Source organism: Oncorhynchus clarkii, unplaced genomic scaffold, assembly GCF_045791955.1.
Source record: "Oncorhynchus clarkii lewisi isolate Uvic-CL-2024 unplaced genomic scaffold, UVic_Ocla_1.0 unplaced_contig_3415_pilon_pilon, whole genome shotgun sequence".
Taxonomy (NCBI): Eukaryota; Metazoa; Chordata; class Actinopteri; order Salmoniformes; family Salmonidae; genus Oncorhynchus; species Oncorhynchus clarkii.
The window spans coordinates 1-14,922 of NW_027260821.1; the positions used below are offsets into that span (position 1 = coordinate 1).

The following is a 14,922-nucleotide window of genomic DNA, read 5'->3' on the forward strand; positions in this document are numbered from 1 at the left end:
TCCCCCCCCCCCTCACACACACACTTTACATTTGACCAATATGTATGGAGCCACCAGCCCTAAAGCATGAACATGTTTTTTTGCTAGAAAATGTGGATTAAGAGAAGAAAAATGACAATTTTCGCTAGTTTCATCTAAATAAAAGGGCAACATGACATTGACAAACCTTGTCATATCTGCTTTCACCGGGATTTAAAAACCCAGGCTTTCTAAAATGTTTACCTCAGCCAGTTTAGAACCCAGGTGTGTCTACAAAACACATGTACTCCTGCATAAGGTTCATGGGTTCCCTATTGTTTTATCCCAGTACAAGAGGGGCAACTGGATTCAGGATTAAACACAAGCAGTCTTTAAGGTATATCTTATTACAGTTTAGGCCTACCTTATTATTTTCTTCCATCTGGCAAAATCATTTTAAGGAATGAAATCTGTTTTGTTGCTAGTATTATTAGTAACTGTAGGAAAATACAGCTGTAAAGTACAAGAATCAGCTACTTTCTGAAGGGCAGCCAAGCTCATAAGCAATTTAGAACCTACAGACAATTAAGACAAAGTTGGAACGCATGAATGTGTCACAAACGCCTTGTGGTCACGTGTTATTTTAGGGCGTGGCTCCGCATTCGTGACCGGTTCTCTTATTTCTATTTCCCGGTATCCGTTAGTAGTGCTGGAATTTGCGATTAATACTTTTCTCATGCCAAAACCGGATTAAATACCGGTAGTTAAATGACAAAAAATTATGATATTCGCAATGTCATTAAACAACAACAACACTACAATTTCGAAACATGATTTTGTCATCAGTTCAGTACCATTTGTTTGATTTTGTGGACCCACGACTAGACTTTATCCATGTTAGCTAGTTGCTAGCGATGCTAGTCAGCATAGGCTGCTACGTGATAAACAGTTCGCGTTAGCGAATTAGCTACCTAGCTAGCCAGCCTAACAAGCTGTCAAATCCAGTGGAAACCGATGCAACCCTGCTGCCAAATAAGGGATAGCTCGATGACCCGTGGTAACAGTGAGGTCCCCATGAGTTTCAAGGCTTTAATAAGTGCTATCGTGCAGAAAAAGCGAATAAAATACTGGTTGATGAGCTAGCTAAATTAGCTAGCAAGACGGGTAGACCGTTAACAGCGTGCATGCACAAATGCATGACGACACCTTGTATCTCAGTGAAGCAGGCATGCAGAACGAGATCGCCCCACCAAGCCAGATAGTAGAGGGGTACAACAACGCCGGGACACAGAGACATAGCTCATACAATTATATTTTGTTCCAGTCAATGACAATACATGTTGAATAATAAATACCTGCGTCAAATATATGGCATCGCATGCTAGTGCAAAGATAGCTTGCATGGATTTTTTTTTAAATCCGGTGACCACTAGATGTCCTCGTATATCCACATTTAGATCAAATATACTTAATTTTTCATCAGTACTGTGAATGACAAGCCCACTGAATCTAATTTAATAATCTTTATACTCAGCAGGTAGAGGCCTAGTTACTTCAAATCAGTGCTTAATTTGAGCAGGATCATGCCAGAACAGGATCCGGCACCTTTCCGTTCTGGACTGTTTTGTTCCGGAACCTATTTTACCGAATCCGGTACCTCTCGTGCCATGAAAAATAATTTTCACTTTTTGCTATGTAACAATTATAATAAAAGCGATCAAAGTTCATTCGAGTTGCCTCTTCGTCAATTATCCTGCCCCCTCATCTCTCCAGAGTTGCACTTCATCATTTGTTTCCTTATAGAATCATAGCTGCATGAAGGGTTCTGGAGGAATTTTCTAAAGTTACGGAATTACTGCTGTCTGTTCAGAAATAAATCAAATCATTCAGAATAGCCTAATACGTCATGAGAAGCCCTATAATTTAGCTACAGAGGACCAATAGCTTATTTTTTTAAATAGCCTAGCTGCGGATTGTAGCCCAATAACAAAGAATAGCCTACAGTCGGGAACGCGAGGCAAATCTGTCAGTGAAAAAACAGCACGCAGACAAAACAGGCCTTTTGCAATATTTCAAATACAATCGAGGGAAAACACAGGTTGAAAAGCAATGACTCTTGCTGAAAAGATAAGACTATGCTGTAGACTACCAAAATATTTGATCAACTCCCAAACATTGTTTTACAAAACAGAGAGAGGGAGAGATAGGCTTTTGACACGAGCGCATCGACAATCTCCAGCGAGTGAGCTGCGCATCATTGGGTGAGTCAGTGAAACTGGAAAGCATTTTTAGGACTAATTTCCTCCTCATATTGTAGCCTACTATATGTTTCTCCACAAACCTAGGCCTATAGGCTATTGATGGATTCAAGACAAGGTCGTTTTTATTGATCTCAGATACTAAGTTTGTCAGTGTCAAAGTAGCCTGCCATTTCGATCATTTGTGCGGATTAAAAAAAGATAATGCCAAAGTCTCCAGTCATGTAAAATTATGTAGAATTGCACGAAATGCGGTTTTAAAAAGGCCAACACTTTCCCGGACCCTAGGCTACTAAAAATGTTCCCCATGTGTGCACCTTCTATATGTTTGCACCCAAGTCCAAATGGGATTTGTAGCAATGGGACAAGACTGTAACTACCAATTGGATACCACTAAATTGAAAAAAAAAAAAGAAGTCACCTTGGGGGTTTGTGGTATATGGCCAATATACCTCCGCATTGCGTTGTGCCTAAGAACAGCCCTTGGCCGTGGTATATTGGCCATATACCACACCTCCTTGGGCCTTATTTCTTAATTGTACACAATTGGACACTTTTACAATTATTGCATGGTAAACATTGACATCTGTCTGGGTGGAACACCCTCCATAATGGGTGTCTGTGTGGGACACCCTCCATTACGGCTCCATCAGTGTTGAGCCCTCTCATTCTGATTGTATGGGACACTCAATTACGGCTCCTTGTGTTTCCAATCTTCTTCCTCTGGCAGGATTACTTCCACGTGCAACTGTCAGACGACAAGCAGGTGAGGCACTTCCTGGAGCTGAGCTATGCTGGTGCCATCCTTCGGGACAGCTGGGTCCTGACAGACGTTGGCATCACCCCTAGCAGTGCCATCTGCTGCCTGCTGAAGGTACCAGCCGAACACCTAGCTGTTTCTACCCGTGCTTGAAAATGCATATCAAAGTGAGCTGGCTATTGCTTGAAACAGCTTCATACTATCATTAACATAAAGTGTTTCAGATATAGTGTGGTGATATATAGTATGGTGATATAGTGTTATATAGGTATATATATAGTATGGTGGTATATATAGTGTGGTGATATGGTTATAATAGTATGGTTATATAGTATGGTTATATGGTTATATAGTATCATTATATATATTATGGTGATATAGAGTGTGGTAATATATAGTATGGTTATATAGTATGGTTATATAGTATGATTATATAGTATGGTTATATAGTAGCGGTGGACTAGTAACCGGAAGGTTGCAAGTTCAAACCCCCGAGCTGACACAGTACAAATCTGTCGTACCCCTGAACAGGCAGGGGTCCCATTCAAACAGGTGTCATTAATACAGAATTTGTAACTGACTTGCCTAAAGGTAAAATAAAATAGTTTGTACCAAATACTTATTTTCCACCATAATTTGCAAATAAATTCATTAAAAATCCTACAATGTGATTTTTCTGGAATTTTTTTTCTCATTTTGTCTGTCATAGTTGAAGTGTACCTATGATGAAAATTACAGGCCTCTCTCATCTTTTTAAGTGGGAGAACTTGCACAATTGGTGTCTGACTAAATACTTTTTTGCCCCACTGTATAGTGTGGTGGTATATAGTATGGTGATATATAGTATGTTGAGGTCACCCTGCTTGAGACTTAAAGTAATATTGCCCTTGCTCAACCAAGACCATGGTTATGGTAGAGTGATTGGTTAGTAAGGACACTGCTTTATACCGAGACCATGGTTATGGTAGAGTGATTGGTTAGTAAGAACACTGCTTCGTGAGTGTGAAGTGTTGTTGTACAGAGGTCCCTGGGTACATGTCCAGAGCCAGACAGGGACAGAACTCACTCTGTTCCACAAAGTTCTGTGGAAGATTTGCTAACAGAGGAGAGTGGTTATGTATCTAAGTACAAATTTAACCATCAGAATAATGTTTATTTGTGTTCCTTACTCCTTACTTACACATCCCATCATTGACATAGTCAAAGCCAGACATTCTGTCTGTCTCTCCTTCTTGCTGGTTGACTAGAGTGGAAATCTATAGTATTGTATGGTTGACCTGGGATAGAGCTGAAATGTGGCCCGATGTAGTGTTGCCTTTGTACCAAACACCCTTACAGTCATAAACCTTTTCCCCATGTAATCGCCTCGACCTCAGTCTGGTGTTCGCTAACAGTATCTGAAGAGTCTGTATACCCAGTGGTGTATAGTACAGTAGAGCACAGCAGAGTACAGCAGACTACAGTAGAGCACAGCAGAGTACAGCAGACAGAGTACAGTAGAGTACAGTAGAGTACAGTAGAGCACAGCAGAGTACAGCAGAGTACAGTAGAGTACAGTAGAGCACAGCAGAGTACAGCAGACTACAGTAGAGTACAGTAGAGTACAGCAGGCCGTATTGTAGGAGAAGAAGAGGCCCTTTGGGTTCATTGAAATACATATTCATAATATTTCTGTTAACAGGCCCTTTATTCAGAATATAATAATTTCACCCTGTTAACAATTTAATCTGCACCCAGATTAGTCTTCAATTTAATTTTCACCCAGATTAGTGTTCAATTTAATCTGCACCCAGATTAGTGTTCAATGTGATAGAACAAAACTCAGTACAGCACATGAATTAGAAAATGTTGTTACAAGTTTGAGCCACGAGATGGTGGTAGATTATAAGTTTAAATAGCATGGACCTTTGATTTGTCTCTGGATAGAAATTGCCCTTGGGCACAGATCTAGGATCAGTTTACTCTCACCAAATCCTAACCTTTACCATTAGCAGTAAAAACACAAACCAGACCTAAGATCAGTGCAAAGGAGCCACTTCATCTTACCCCTGTAATTATATGACTCATAACTTATATATACTGAGTGTACCAAACATTAGAAACACCTTCCTAATATTGAGTTGCACCCCGCCTTTTGCCATCAGAACAGCCTCAATTCGTTGGGGCATGGACTCTACAAGGTGTTTGAAAGCGTTCCCCAGGGATGCTGGCCCATGTTGACTCCAATGCTTCCAACAGTTGTGCCAAGTTGGCTGGATGTTCTTTGGGTGGTGGACCATTCATGATACACACAGGAAACTGTTGAGTGTGAAAAACCCCAGCAGCATTGCAGGTCTTGACACAAACCGGTGCACCTGGCAACTACTACCCCGTTCAAAGGCACTTAAATATTTTGTCTTGCCCATTCACCCTCTGAATGGCACACATACACAATCTATGCCTCAATTGTCTCAAGGCTTAAAAATCCTTCTTTAACCTGTCCGCTCCCCTTCATCTACACTGAAGTGGATTTAACAAGTGACATCATTAAGGGATCATAGCTTTCACCTGGATTCACCTGGTCAGTCTTTGTCATGGAAAGAACAGGTGTTCATAATGTTTTGTTTACTCGGTGTATAAACACAACATAGGTATTTATGTAAAACAAGTGAATTTACTGTATGTCCATGGTCTTATACTTCAGCGGGAGCCGGTGGTGCGTGTGTTCAGTGCCGTGACGGGGGAGACCCTCTCAGTCTTGGGCACTGTGTTTCTCCTGAGTACGTCTGTGGCCAGGCTCATGACCCTGGTGTCCCAGCAGTGTGGGCTTCCCGTCAGCTCCTTCAGACTGAGCTCTCCCACCGGCCTGCAACTCTACGACTGCAACCGGCTGCACGACTACGCCATTGACCTGGGTATGGCCTTCCTTGTGCAGTAGATCAATGGTCCTCTGGCTCAACACCTTATGGATGTAACACAGAGACAAATGGACTGTATGGAACACATTCTTGGTTCATGGCAACCAGGAGGACAACCTGCATGTGTCTCTGTCTCCCAGGGGCTACTCTACGGTTGGACACCTGGGATGGGTGGGCGGAGTTCCTCAGAGGCTGCTTCCTGGGACACAGACTGACCGTCCAACGACACCTGTCTAGGGAGAGACCTGTGAGGAGGTCAGAATACACATCTACACACTGAACTGTATGATAGACTTACTATCAACAGTGATGGTACTGAACCTTTATATAGCTTACAATAATGGTACTGACCCTGTATATAGCTTACAATGATAGTACTGACCCTGTATATAGCTTACAATGATGGTACTGACCCTGTATATAGCTTACAATGATGGTACTGACCCTGTATATAGCTTACAATGATAGTACTGACCCTGTATATAGCTTACAATGATGGTACTGACCCTGTATATAGCTTACAATGATAGTACTGACCCTGTATATAGCTTACAATAATGGTACTGGCCCTGTATAGCTTACAATAATGGTACTGACCCTGTATATAGCTTACAATAATGGTACTGACCCTGTATATAGCTTACAATAATGGTACTGGCCCTGTATATAGCTTACAATAATGGTACTGACCCTGTATATAGCTTACAATGCAGTTACTGTATATAGCTTACAATGATGGTACTGACCCTGTATATAGCTTACAATGATAGTACTGACCCTGTATCTAGCTTACAATAATGGTACTGACCCTGTATGTAGCTTACAATAATGGTACTGACCCTGTATGTAGCTTACAATGATAGTACTGACCCTGTATATAGCTTACAATGATAGTACTGACCCTGTATATAGCTTACAATGATAGTACTGACCCTGTATATAGCTTACAATAATAGTACTGACCCTGTATCTAGCTTACAATGATAGTACTGACCCTGTATCTAGCTTACAATAATAGTACTGACCCTGTATATAGCTTACAATGATAGTACTGACCCTGTATATAGCTTACAATAATAGTACTGACCCTGTATCTAGCTTACAATGATAGTACTGACCCTGTATATAGCTTACAATAATAGTACTGACCCTGTATCTAGCTTACAATGATAGTACTGACCCTGTATATAGCTTACAATGATAGTACTGACCCTGTATATAGCTTACAATGATAGTACTGACCCTGTATCTAGCTTACAATAATGGTACTGACCCTGTATGTAGCTTACAATAATGGTACTGACCCTGTATGTAGCTTACAATGATAGTACTGACCCTGTATATATGATAGTACTGACCCTGTATATAGCTTACAATAATAGTACTGACCCTGTATATAGCTTACAATGATAGTACTGACCCTGTATATAGCTTACAATGATAGTACTGACCCTGTATATAGCTTACAATGATAGTACTGACCCTGTATATAGCTTACAATGATAGTACTGACCCTGTATATAGCTTACAATGATAGTACTGACCCTGTATATAGCTTACAATGATAGTACTGACCCTGTATATAGCTTACAATGATAGTACTGACCCTGTATATAGCTTACAATGATAGTACTGACCCTGTATATAGCTTACAATGATAGTACTGACCCTGTATATAGCTTACTTACCCTGTATATAGCTTACAATGATAGTACTGACCCTGTATATAGCTTACAATAATAGTACTGACCCTGTATATAGCTTACAATGATAGTACTGACCCTGTATATAGCTTACAATGATAGTACTGACCCTGTATATAGCTTACAATGATAGTACTGACCCTGTATATAGCTTACAATGATAGTACTGACCCTGTATATAGCTTATATTCTCGTGTTTTTTTCCTTCATACGTTTTTTCTCTTACCCTGATATTTAATACTGCATTGTGGGAAAGAGCTTGCAAGTAAGCATTTTACTGTACTGTTTTATAACCCACTGTATCTTGTGAACTTGACAAAAAAAACTTGAAACGTGTTATAAATACATTGATTCTGTATTATTCCAGGTTCCAGCTCCGGGTGGCACTCTACATCGCTGCTTCTCTGGGCCACCTGGACCTGGCCGGCTGGCTGCTGGAGAGGGGGGTGCGTGTCATTGAGCCGGTGGGGGTTCACCCTTACCGTGAGTGGTGCCACCAGACGGCCCACCCCGACGTCGCCAAGTGTCCCGCTGTCGCCTCCATCGAGCACGGCCAGCTCACCATCCTCAAACTCTTTATCGCCAGCAGCGTTCTGACCCTTGCCTGTCGGGATCCCCAGGGTCGCGACCCCCTGAGGATCGCCCTTCAGTACGGCCACAGGGAGTGTGTGAGTCACCTGGCCACCAGGCTGTGCTCTGTGGTGGTCCTCCCAGGTATGGCCCTGCCCATGCGGACATACCTCCAGATAAAGGGCTGGGTGAGGCTGGGGCAGAGGAGGGCAGCATCCAGGCACTGCATGGGCCTCAACAGGGCTCTGTTCAGGAACAGGGTGGGCGACACGGTCCTGGTGGACGGCTTCACCCTCCCCAAGATGTCCTCCAAGCCCAGGAGGAGTGAGGCCAAGGCGGGTATCAGGGTGATGTCCACAGCCTCTCAAAGTTTGACCCCCATCAACTGCCCATCTCATGTATCCTGCCCGCTCCGCGCCCTGGCATCCCAGGATAAACCTCTTCAACTACCGAAGCAACACCCTGTGGCCACGAGGGATGAAAGAGAGAAGAAGAGGGAATGTGGAGGGAAGGGATGTGAGGAGGATGAGAGTGGGGATCAGAACAGCAACCAATGGAGGAGCAGAGTCCCGCTCCCGCCCATTTCCAGAGACACCAATCTCAGACCTGTGTTTGCCTCGCCAAACTCCGCCCAGATACTCACCACCTCACTGGAGGCCTTTTCTCTCCACTGCGACCGCACACCCAGAGAAAACGCCATATACTGTTTGGCCTTGGCCAGGTTTTACCACTTCATCACTGCCTATGATATACCCTTATCCTCCCTGAATAGATTTCAGTACAAACAAATCATGAGCCAACCATCATGCTTAGAAGGTACATAGTCAAATCAAATCAACTCAAACTTTATTTGTCACATGCGCTGAATACAACAAGTGTAGATCTTTCCGTGAAATACTTTACTTACAAGCCCTTAACAAACAGTGCAGTTCAAGAAGAGTTAAGAGAATATTTACCCAATAAACTAAAGTAACAAATAATAAAACATTTGAACTTGTCCAGTGGCCATTTGATTAATTGTTCAGCAGTCTTATGACTTGGGGTTAGAAGCTGTTATAGGTTTACCCTAACAAGTCCTGAAACAAATCATGAGCCAACTATCATGCTTAGAAGGTATATAGTGTCAGTCTTATTGGTTCACCCTAACAAGTTGTTTCAGTATGGGGAGAGGATAGAATGTAAGGGCGCTTCATTAATGTATTGAGGCCATTACATATACAGTATTTCACAATGCTAGGACACAGATTTGGTCTCCTAACCTTGTTCTGGTTGATTGACTCTCTAACAGTGCCTTCACACAGAGACCATGGTTGCAGCAGCTGAATGTAGCGCGGACTCTGTCCAGGAGGAGTGCTCAGCACATTGGGTAGACACCAGGATCCTGGTCATTAGGCAGATTAAACATACTGAAACAAGGAGGGACAACCTGGAATTGTCCAAAAAGGAACTCTTATTTTTTTTTTTTTTTACAGTGAACAAGATGAGACTTTGGAACGGATGATGCCTGAAACAATGCGGACGACTTAGAATTTCGTTCCTTTGGATGAGGCTTATAGATATAGTCAGTACTGTGTTTGATTTGTGTGCAGAAAGTTTACAACGGCAGGCAGTGGATTCTCAGTCATTCCTATTCTCAAGTAACAAAAAACGTATCATATTTCACTGGCTATTTGTAGTAGCCAAATGTGAATGGAATTATTATTATTCTAGAATCATTTAGTTGACTGAATGTGACTATGTGGTTGTGCTGTATGTGATTGTACTGAATGTGGTTGTACTGTACGTGATTGTAAGTGTTTGACATGGGTCTAATTGAGGCTCCCCCCCCCCCCCCCCACACTTAACACTAGTTTTTATCCATAGAAATCCTCACTTGCTGATGAAGACATATAGTGGTTGAAATCAATGTAAAATACAGTATGAACACTGCTGCCTTAAAACTCTTTTATTAAGATGTGGATCATTATTGCTCATTTAAATGAGTCTGTGCAGTGTCAAAATAATACACCTGATACATAAGGGGGGGAAAAATGCTAAAAATAGCACAAGACATGAAATAATGGCATTATGGGAAAATAATACATACTGTATTTCACATAGAGTATTTGACAAACTCTTTATTTACGTTACAAAACTGACAACTACTGTAACGATGTGTTAGCACAGCATGTGTCATCATTCCCCTGCAGTGTGTGGATTTACACAGCAACATAGCAGACAGCTTAAATAGTTTATTTTTATTTAACCTTTATTTCACTAGACAAGTCAGTTAAGAACAAATTCTTATTTACAATGATGGCCAAACCTGGACGACGCTGGGCCAATTATGCGGCATCCTATGGGACTCCCAATCACTTGGGAGTGGGAAGGATACCAAATCCAATATCACACACTTCTTCCTTAGTATTCTGAGAACTGTCAGATAGCTGTGAGAGCTATGAGTGGATCGTGGACCCATGCATAAATGATAACTTTGCTGTAACTCAGTGGGGCAAGTAGAACATCCGGGTTAGTGTATGTGCATTATCTGGACAGTTGATTGTCTTTGTCTCAAAGCCTTTCCATTTCTGGGGTATTGAAGAAGCTTCTGATCTCAACCTTCTTGACAGGTAAGAAACACTTGGTTAGTGTATGTGTCTTATCCAATGGGTTGTCAGGTGAACGTTGAAGATGCTTCTTGGAGGTGATCTAATGATGTCATTTGAATCGCTGTCATTGAGTTGCTCACTGGACAAGACAATTATTCACTGAAAATTAAATCTGTCTTTCATTTCACTTATGTTGATACTTGATTGGCTATTTGCTGTGTTTTGAAAATACAAAAATAAATATAACTGTTTTATGAAGCACTTGTAGACATTCATTGTTTTCAAAATCATATTTTCAGCAAAACAGATATACGTTTACAATATGACATCAAATCAAATAAAAATAAAATAAGTGATATGTAAATGATTGGCAAAAGGCTCCAACCACCCAAGTCATAGACTGTTCACTCTGCTACCACACGGCAAGCGATACGAGAGCACCAAGTCTGGGACAAAAGGCTCCTTAACAGCTTCTACCCCCAAGTCATTAGACTGCTGAACAGCTTCTACCCCCAAGTCATTAGACTGCTGAACAGCTTCTACCCCCAAGTCATTAGACTGCTGAACAGCTTCTACCCCCAAGTCATTAGACTGCTGAACAGCTTCTACCCCCAAGTCATTAGACTGCTGAACAGCTTCTACCCCCAAGTCATTAGACTGCTGAACAGCTTCTACCCCCAAGTCATTAGACTGCTGAACAGCTTCTACCCCCAAGTCATTAGACTGCTGAACAGCTTCTACCCCCAAGTCATTAGACTGCTGAACAGCTTCTACCCCCAAGTCATTAGACTGCTGAACAGCTTCTACCCCCAAGTCATCAGACTGCTGAACGTTAATTAAATGGCCACCTGCACTATTTGCCCCTTTGTTATTGATGTATTTTTCTAATTGTTTTCCACTGACTCTCTTGAATTGGCTCGATGCACACTCACTACACTCTACCCACACATTCACTGTGACACTGACCGACTTTCACACTAGCTGCTGCTACTGTGTTTATTATCTATCCTGATTGCCTAGTCACTTTTACCCTTACCTACATGTACATACTGTATTACCTCAACTACCTCGCACCCATGCACATTGACTCGGTACTGGTACTCCTTGTATATAGCCTTGTTATTGTGTTACTATTTAGAAAATATATTCTTACTTTTTAACTCTGCATTGTTGGGAATGGGCTCGTAATAAAGCATCTCACAGTTGTTTTCGGCGTATGTGACCAATACGATTAGATTCTCATCTGAACAAATGAATGCTCTCGTTGTTATAATGAGGAATTTATTTAAATAATTTGGTTTTTCTTGAAGATTTGAATGGGCTGAGAAAGCCTTTCGTGATGGATCTAGACAATCTGGTGAAAAGGGAGGGTTTGCGACTCTTCTCTTCAAGTGGGAAGGACGATGCGATATCATAAATTCCCTCTGGAGAAAAGGAGCCATGAGATGTTGTCATCGTCTCTGCAACGAAAGACCATCCAGCATGCCATCAATTTACATTTTTACTCATTTATCAGACACTCTTATCCAGAGAGACTTACAAGGAGCAATTAGGATGAAGTGCCTTGCTCAAGAGCACATTGACAGATTTTGCCTCGTGAACTCAGGGATTCTGAACCAGCAACCTATCGGTTACTGGCCCAACCTCTTAACCCACTAGGCTACCACCCAGCCCACAGTACAGTATGTCATAGGTAACAACTCAGAGGAGTACAATGTCTTTCCAAATGAATTAGTGGAATGGTAAAGGGATAATGTCTCAGTCTTGACTGAGCAGCAGCCTAAACAGCAGCAGGGCTTACCTGTAAAGTACACAGTAGGGGAAATGTTCTGAGGCTGGTACTCCAGAGACTCTTGAGGACAGAGGTTCTTACTAACTTTCTTGGAACCCTGGTTGGTGGGAAAAGGCACATTAAAACAAACTGAAAATTTTTCGATATCTTAAAGTACAGCATATCAATTGCAAAGAAGCAGTGCAATGCCATGACACAAAGAATCATATATCTCATAAAAGGTCAACAGCAGTGTTATTCATGAAAGATGTATGTGTACTATACCTTTGTATTGAAGGTGAGGACCTGCTCTCCAGTACTGCTGATGGTATCCCTTTCCAAATCAAACACGCCTTCTACAATGCCACTGGTGGCCACGCTGGTAGCGGACTCAAAATAACATTTAGCAGTGGCTTTGGTGATCATTTGAAGAATGACCATGCAAGTAGAAGTCTTTGGATCGTTCTGGACTGAAACATCAAAGTTTATGTTTTCATACTCATCTGACCACTGTCTCAGGAAGCACTTCACTGTCTCTTCAGCAAATATCTGGAGAAGCTGAGAGGAGAGCTCCTTGGATATGGCACATTGTTCCTTTCCCCATTTCAGCCTTGAAAGAATGGAGTCTGAAGCACTTTTGGCTGCTTCCAATGTTAAGACCTGTGGAGTGCTGTGGCTGTCCTGAAGGGCTATCACTTTATCCACCAATTCATGACTGAAAATGTGGATGGTCCAAGTGGAAATGATTTTTCTCAATTTCCTAACAGCAGATCGGAGGTCGTCAAGATGTGAAGCACCCTGTCCATTTTCCTGTGTGTTCTCAACACTTTCCACCATAATGTCCACTACCACCCCAGCAGCTTGCCTGACTTTGTCCACAAAGGTTACAGGAAGTAAGTCCTCTGTGTGAAAGAAGTCCTCAATGATTGTGTTTCTAACAATGGGAAAGTCAATCTGAGCAGGAAACTCAGTGGGGATGGGAGTCCCGGGTAAAGCAAAGTGCCATTTCGACTGCCTTAATTTTGAAGTAGGTGTTAGAGAGATGGAAGAGCGTGAAGAAGAGGTATTTCTTGTATTTTGGCTGTCAGCACTCCTACAACGGATCGTGTCAATATCCTCCAGCATGGATCCTGAGAGCTCAGTGGTTTTAGGTAGTAATTTGTGCGGAATGTCCACACAGGCATCGTTTACACCAGGTGTAACACTGCTCTGGTTGACCTCAAGATGGCCGAGACTTGCTCTTTGTGATGCAGGACTGCTTTGATATGTAAAGATTTGGATTGAACCAAGTGTTGTGTCTGATCTTTGAAGATCTTTTCTGAGAAACTCCGTAATCTTACTTTGCAGACTGTAGTAGATGTTACGAGCAACAGACCAGATTCTTTTCTCAGAAACCTGTCCAGTGGTGAGCAGGGAGGTTCCAGATACCATGTCAGATGATTGGGTGGTCTGGGTGAGCTCCTGCTGGTCTTTCACCATGGTTTGTATAATATCAGTAGATGTGGTGGATGTAGATACAGACTGGAGGTACTTATCTGTTGTGCCTTCCTCCACAATGTTAAATGATCTAGAGAGGACCTCACTCACTCCTTTCTCAGCTTTGGTTTGGAACTCATGACTAGAGAGTTTTTGGAGGCTCTTTGTTGAAAGACTGTGGGAAGATGCAATGCCTTTGGAGGCAGCCGTGCTGCAATCTAGACTTACTGGAGAGGTTCGCTCAGGAGAACCTTGGAGACGTTCAAACATGTCTTCACATGGTGTTGGGGACCTTGACAAGGAGATGTCCTTCAGCTGAGACAGAACACCACCTACCAACATGTTGACCTCAAGGGACATATCAGATATTTTCTTTCCTACTGTGGAGAAGCAAGGTGCATTTGATGCCTGATCCTCGCATGAGGTCAAGATTGTTGAAATGACCTCTTTGGTACTATTGGTCAGTAGAGCCTCGTCTGTTTCAGTCCAGAGAAGTTTTGAACTCTCGCTGACACCCCTGTGTAGAGCCACTTCAAGGTTCAAACTGTGCAAGTGAGGCACACTCTTACTAGCTTGCCTCAAGTCCTGGCTTGCCAAACCAAGGTACTCCTTAGTCCCAAGATGTCCAGAGTCCTCTGTGGGTATATGACTAGACATTCTGCTCAGCATGTCTGACCTCCGCTGGTGAATGATGAAGTCCTTTAATGTCTTCTTAATATTGTTATATAAACTAGTGGTAGCAGACCAGATCCTGCTCTGTAGCTTTTGTGCATTTTCCTGGAGGTCAGGTTCTCTCTCCTCTACTTCTGCAGGTTGCGCCAAGCTCTGCAGGTCTTCCACAAATGTTTCAATGATGCCAAAGGCAGCAGAATCCGCACAAATATCCTTTGACCATGTGTACTGGTTTTGAATGGAACAAGACCTGGATGCTACAGAATAAG

General features: G+C 42.3%; 1 pseudogene; it reads left to right on the forward strand.

Annotated features, from left to right (window-relative positions):
- The first annotated feature begins 2,946 nt into the window (after positions 1-2,946).
- Positions 2,947-9,673, forward strand: LOC139401808 (protein ANKUB1-like; annotated as a pseudogene).
- The last annotated feature ends 5,249 nt before the right edge of the window (positions 9,674-14,922 follow it).